This window comes from Aedes albopictus, chromosome 3, assembly GCF_035046485.1.
Source record: "Aedes albopictus strain Foshan chromosome 3, AalbF5, whole genome shotgun sequence".
Lineage (NCBI taxonomy): Eukaryota > Metazoa > Arthropoda > Insecta > Diptera > Culicidae > Aedes > Aedes albopictus.
Genome location: NC_085138.1, coordinates 236,968,300 through 236,975,284, shown reverse-complemented (window position 1 = coordinate 236,975,284; position 6,985 = coordinate 236,968,300). Strand labels below are relative to the sequence as shown.

The 6,985-nt window shown below is 35.0% G+C and overlaps 1 long non-coding RNA gene across 1 annotated transcript in view; it reads right to left on the bottom strand.

The window, feature by feature from the left end:
- LOC134291647 (uncharacterized) overlaps window positions 1–6,985 on the bottom strand; it is a 239,659-nt gene that overhangs the window by 135,748 nt on the left and 96,926 nt on the right. The gene's annotated exons all lie outside the window — the stretch shown is intronic.

The following is a 6,985-nucleotide window of genomic DNA, read 5'->3' as shown; positions in this document are numbered from 1 at the left end:
TGAATATTATTTTTGGGCCTGTAGCTAGTGATACGTCGAGTTATATTCGGACATGATCATGAACGATCAAAAACGTAAATAAATCATAGACAAAAAGCGTATTTTTGGATTTTGAAAACTAAATCTGATCGAATCGGTATCGGGATGAGTTCTGTTTGTCAGGTGATGGATGTTTTTTTAGAATGGCGAGAATTACCTGAGTCATTATCATGATCGCGCTCGGGACTACGATTGAGCACGGAGCTTCGTTTGGATGGCATTGGTAAGCTAGGTTTGGGGCGATTTTTTAATGCGGCTAATGCTTGCTGTACAGCTTCCTGACGTACTTCTGTGGTGGGTAAGTTAGGTGATTCGTTTGATACCGCAGTGATTTGATTTGCGCGCGTGTGTGTGATGGGTGCCAGCAGAATTCACGATGAGTGGGGATGGATCATGACCGATGGTTGATGCGATAGACACACACACAGAGGACACACACACAATGGGATACAATGGTTTGCGTGTGTCAAATAGAAAGCAAAAGAAGAGAATCGAGATAACAAAATTCAGAACTGTGATTTCAAATGAATATGGATAACAAAGTTGTAGGTGTATTGGTTTGTGTTAACGAAAGAGTTTGGAATTTATTTAGTCCCAGCTGTTATTTTTTTAATGATTTTCCTCACTACCATTCATCTGAGATCATGCAATATGAACGTTAGTTGCATTAGCTATCAGCTATTGCTACTAAAACTTATCTCCTCAAATATTCTATAAGTTTATTTTTAGCCGAACACGAGTGTAACGCATGTTCTGTAAAAGTATGTTTGACATGTATGTTACTCGAGAACAGCAGTTCCAAGGAAATACGAAAGCTCCGTTAGCAAAAGTAGAACCAGCGACTAGCAGTTTGTTTTTATTTACATTGCGCATGGCAACTCATGTCACGGTCGCCATGTACGGAACAACGTGACATTAAAAAAAAGTCAACTTAACGGCAAAACAAAATAAAAACGGATACTTTTATTTTCTAGGGGTTTTCAGTTAGCCTTGTGGACAACCAAAGCCAATCCGGAGACGGCGGGTTCGATTCCCGTTCTGGTCGGGAACTTTTCTCGACTTCCCTGAGCATAGTGTAATATTGTGTTTGGGTAAATTTCACATAACTTCGTTAAGTTTGATAGATAAACGATAACATTTCACAGAAGCTCAGTGAAATTTGCTAACTGTACTAGTTTTTTTATCGGTAGAAATGTTTGCCGAATGCTCAGAGGTTGAGATTTCGGTAAATCATTACATAAGTCGGTGATTTTTTTCTAGCTATGTAAGTTGAAGAGAGGCAGACCATGTTCTAGTGAGAACGTAGAGCCACAAAGCAGAAGAATAATTATTTTCGACGGAGATCATTTTTACCGGGTTTGAGAACATCGGAACAATCAGAGTACTTTTTTAATCTATTATTATTTCACGGAATTGCTGTATACTGTTTATGTCAACTCATGTTACGGTCGCCATGTATGGGACAACAGAAAGCTCCACATATGAGCACATGATTTCGTGATGATCAGATGAACGACAACAGAACGACATAAGAACAACATACAGAAATTGGTTGAAGTTCCAAAATTTTCCAACATATACCGTGACCGGCCCTAATTCTGCGCAGTCCCTAATTCGGCGCACTTTCTCTAATATACGACAAGATCATGGACGCTAGCTCAATATTAGCTTCAAATATATTTTTTGAACATTGTTTCTATAGTAATGAAAAAGTTTGTGAAGAAAAAATTCTTAAAACTAATGACCATTATTTTGTAAAAAAATAAAATGGTGTTGCAAGTACTGGAAAGCACCTGAAATCTGTGTCCGTTAGCGAAGCTGCTAAAAAGTTGCATCATCAGCTGAAGCATTTTGCGACATATATAATGAATATAATGTCTACTTCTCCATGCGCATCCTGTACTGCTGTCTCCGAGGAATCAGAATCAGCAAAAAACAATTGAGTTTTCTTCTTCTTTTTTTCGTGTTCTTGTTCTTCTTAGGTGCGCAGAATTAGGAACCGGTATTAAGGACTGTTCAATTTATAAAACGGACAACTTTACAAGGCTATATAAAGAAGACGCGTAGTTCAAATTTAACCACCCTTGCTTCGTTGTTCAGTACATCATCTTTCATTATAGTAATCATTTTTGAATCGAATACAAATAGTTCTATTTTATAGAAAATCGGCCTGGTGTTAAATTAGGTGAATTTTTAGATTGCTGAAAATTGAAAATACATATAATATTACTGTTCACATATGGTATATCGTTTTTAATACCAGAAAAGTATGTGTCATGCTGCACCAGCATGAGTAATAAACATTCTGGCAAAATTTAAACTCAATCGGAAAATTAAAAGTTGAGATATTAAAGTCTCAAGTAAGATTCGATTTTTTGAAAAAAATTCAGTTGTAAAGCAAAAAGGGCATGAAAATATTAAATAATCAATTTTTTTATGCATCCTGTCGAAAGTGGGAATAATGTGGTTTTAAACGCAGAAAACTGCTTCTCAATAGCATTGCTGGTTTGGTTACTGTGCGCTATTGCAGATACAGTAATCAAAAAGGTTTCGTTCTTTGAAGGTTCTTCCAAATAACAATGTAGAGGCGAATGCCGCATTGCGGTAAAACCTCTTAAAAAAAAAAAAAATAACAATGCAACCTAATGCAAATTTTGCATAACAATGATGTTGGAAATAAAAACTTTGCATCCAATTATTATAATAATAAGGTGTACAATAACATAAGACCAACTTTGTTGAAAAAAAAAATAATAACAAGATTCGCTAGAGTAGAAAATCTTCATCAATGAAGCAAAAAGTATGATTTTTTCTAATATGACCATCTTTATGGATTAAATTTTTGATGAAAAATGCAATTATAAGTAAATCTTTCTTCTGTATCATTCAGAGAGTAATATTCTACTACTCTCTTTACTATTTTTAGCCGAATCCGTGATGCTATTGCAACACAGGACATAAATGAACATTCTTTAATAATATCTATGAAAATAAGGCAACTCGAATCGAATCGGTATCGGGATGAGTTCTGTTTGTCAGGTGATGGATGTTTTTTTAGAATGGCGAGAATTACCTGAGTCATTATCATGATCGCGCTCGGGACTACGATTGAGCACGGAGCTTCGTTTGGATGGCATTGGTAAGCTAGGTTTGGGGCGATTTTTTAATGCGGCTAATGCTTGCTGTACAGCTTCCTGACGTACTTCTGTGGTGGGTAAGTTAGGTGATTCGTTTGATACCGCAGTGATTTGATTTGCGCGCGTGTGTGTGATGGGTGCCAGCAGAATTCACGATGAGTGGGGATGGATCATGACCGATGGTTGATGCGATAGACACACACACAGAGGACACACACACAATGGGATACAATGGTTTGCGTGTGTCAAATAGAAAGCAAAAGAAGAGAATCGAGATAACAAAATTCAGAACTGTGATTTCAAATGAATATGGATAACAAAGTTGTAGGTGTATTGGTTTGTGTTAACGAAAGAGTTTGGAATTTATTTAGTCCCAGCTGTTATTTTTTTAATGATTTTCCTCACTACCATTCATCTGAGATCATGCAATATGAACGTTAGTTGCATTAGCTATCAGCTATTGCTACTAAAACTTATCTCCTCAAATATTCTATAAGTTTATTTTTAGCCGAACACGAGTGTAACGCATGTTCTGTAAAAGTATGTTTGACATGTATGTTACTCGAGAACAGCAGTTCCAAGGAAATACGAAAGCTCCGTTAGCAAAAGTAGAACCAGCGACTAGCAGTTTGTTTTTATTTACATTGCGCATGGCAACTCATGTCACGGTCGCCATGTACGGAACAACGTGACATTAAAAAAAAGTCAACTTAACGGCAAAACAAAATAAAAACGGATACTTTTATTTTCTAGGGGTTTTCAGTTAGCCTTGTGGACAACCAAAGCCAATCCGGAGACGGCGGGTTCGATTCCCGTTCTGGTCGGGAACTTTTCTCGACTTCCCTGAGCATAGTGTAATATTGTGTTTGGGTAAATTTCACATAACTTCGTTAAGTTTGATAGATAAACGATAACATTTCACAGAAGCTCAGTGAAATTTGCTAACTGTACTAGTTTTTTTATCGGTAGAAATGTTTGCCGAATGCTCAGAGGTTGAGATTTCGGTAAATCATTACATAAGTCGGTGATTTTTTTCTAGCTATGTAAGTTGAAGAGAGGCAGACCATGTTCTAGTGAGAACGTAGAGCCACAAAGCAGAAGAATAATTATTTTCGACGGAGATCATTTTTACCGGGTTTGAGAACATCGGAACAATCAGAGTACTTTTTTAATCTATTATTATTTCACGGAATTGCTGTATACTGTTTATGTCAACTCATGTTACGGTCGCCATGTATGGGACAACAGAAAGCTCCACATATGAGCACATGATTTCGTGATGATCAGATGAACGACAACAGAACGACATAAGAACAACATACAGAAATTGGTTGAAGTTCCAAAATTTTCCAACATATACCGTGACCGGCCCTAATTCTGCGCAGTCCCTAATTCGGCGCACTTTCTCTAATATACGACAAGATCATGGACGCTAGCTCAATATTAGCTTCAAATATATTTTTTGAACATTGTTTCTATAGTAATGAAAAAGTTTGTGAAGAAAAAATTCTTAAAACTAATGACCATTATTTTGTAAAAAAATAAAATGGTGTTGCAAGTACTGGAAAGCACCTGAAATCTGTGTCCGTTAGCGAAGCTGCTAAAAAGTTGCATCATCAGCTGAAGCATTTTGCGACATATATAATGAATATAATGTCTACTTCTCCATGCGCATCCTGTACTGCTGTCTCCGAGGAATCAGAATCAGCAAAAAACAATTGAGTTTTCTTCTTCTTTTTTTCGTGTTCTTGTTCTTCTTAGGTGCGCAGAATTAGGAACCGGTATTAAGGACTGTTCAATTTATAAAACGGACAACTTTACAAGGCTATATAAAGAAGACGCGTAGTTCAAATTTAACCACCCTTGCTTCGTTGTTCAGTACATCATCTTTCATTATAGTAATCATTTTTGAATCGAATACAAATAGTTCTATTTTATAGAAAATCGGCCTGGTGTTAAATTAGGTGAATTTTTAGATTGCTGAAAATTGAAAATACATATAATATTACTGTTCACATATGGTATATCGTTTTTAATACCAGAAAAGTATGTGTCATGCTGCACCAGCATGAGTAATAAACATTCTGGCAAAATTTAAACTCAATCGGAAAATTAAAAGTTGAGATATTAAAGTCTCAAGTAAGATTCGATTTTTTGAAAAAAATTCAGTTGTAAAGCAAAAAGGGCATGAAAATATTAAATAATCAATTTTTTTATGCATCCTGTCGAAAGTGGGAATAATGTGGTTTTAAACGCAGAAAACTGCTTCTCAATAGCATTGCTGGTTTGGTTACTGTGCGCTATTGCAGATACAGTAATCAAAAAGGTTTCGTTCTTTGAAGGTTCTTCCAAATAACAATGTAGAGGCGAATGCCGCATTGCGGTAAAACCTCTTAAAAAAAAAAAAAATAACAATGCAACCTAATGCAAATTTTGCATAACAATGATGTTGGAAATAAAAACTTTGCATCCAATTATTATAATAATAAGGTGTACAATAACATAAGACCAACTTTGTTGAAAAAAAAAATAATAACAAGATTCGCTAGAGTAGAAAATCTTCATCAATGAAGCAAAAAGTATGATTTTTTCTAATATGACCATCTTTATGGATTAAATTTTTGATGAAAAATGCAATTATAAGTAAATCTTTCTTCTGTATCATTCAGAGAGTAATATTCTACTACTCTCTTTACTATTTTTAGCCGAATCCGTGATGCTATTGCAACACAGGACATAAATGAACATTCTTTAATAATATCTATGAAAATAAGGCAACTCACTATATCAAGCCGGAGACTGCTTGGTGGATTATTACTGACCAACTATTGAACTTTATCTTTAGAAGAATAGTATAAGATCCCAATACATTAAAAAATTCATAAAAATGTGCATGTTAAGTATGTGGAAAATTATGTCGAATTTTAAGAAATGGGTTTTATTGATGTTTTACGAAAACCGCTTCAATTACACAATAAAGAACATTTTGCTTAATGTTACATTTTTCCTATACTTGAGAATAGCTATAGAAAGTTATGCAAAAAACTGATAATGATTTTATTGAAAAATAAAAAAGATATCGCACAAGTAGGTTGTCCATTTTATAAATTGAACAGTCCTTAAATAGTGGTCCTAATTCTGCGCAGACATTTTACCACTAAATTTTGAACATATAATCAATAAACAAACATCATATAAATGCCACCATAGTTATAACTACCATATTCTATGTTTCTAGCAATCCGGTGAATGTAATTACGTTTCAAAAAAATAGTTTATAATCTTTAAAGGCTTATTTACGCTTCTTGCATTTTTGATCCGATAGTTCGACCGGATTAACCACTCGTTTCAAACATTTGCCATCAACCCCGGGCGAAACTCAATGTATCCATGCATGCATACGTCAAACGGGACATATGATGTGAGTTTACATGGAATTTGCTTAAACAGAGGAAACCCTGGAGTTTAACAAGAAAGAAGTCTAAGTTTGCAAGCAAAGATTGTGCCATCTTTTCATGGCGTAAGAGTTTATATTGCTTTTAGAAATGAACGTAAATTTTACTAAAATGTAATGAGTGTGCATACTATGCGGATAACTTAAAAGTTTTACATGGTAGTATTCAGAGGTATTCAGTAATGCTACCAAATCCTTTTGTATAACATGATTAAAATTCACTTTGCTTAGTAATCAAAGTTGGTAGTATCAATACGGTCCAATGTCCAATACGGTCGTAATGTCGTGTCGTATGAAAGTTGAAAGTTGAAAATGAAGAATGCAATTGAATTTGGTCTATGAATCATGTTTTTAT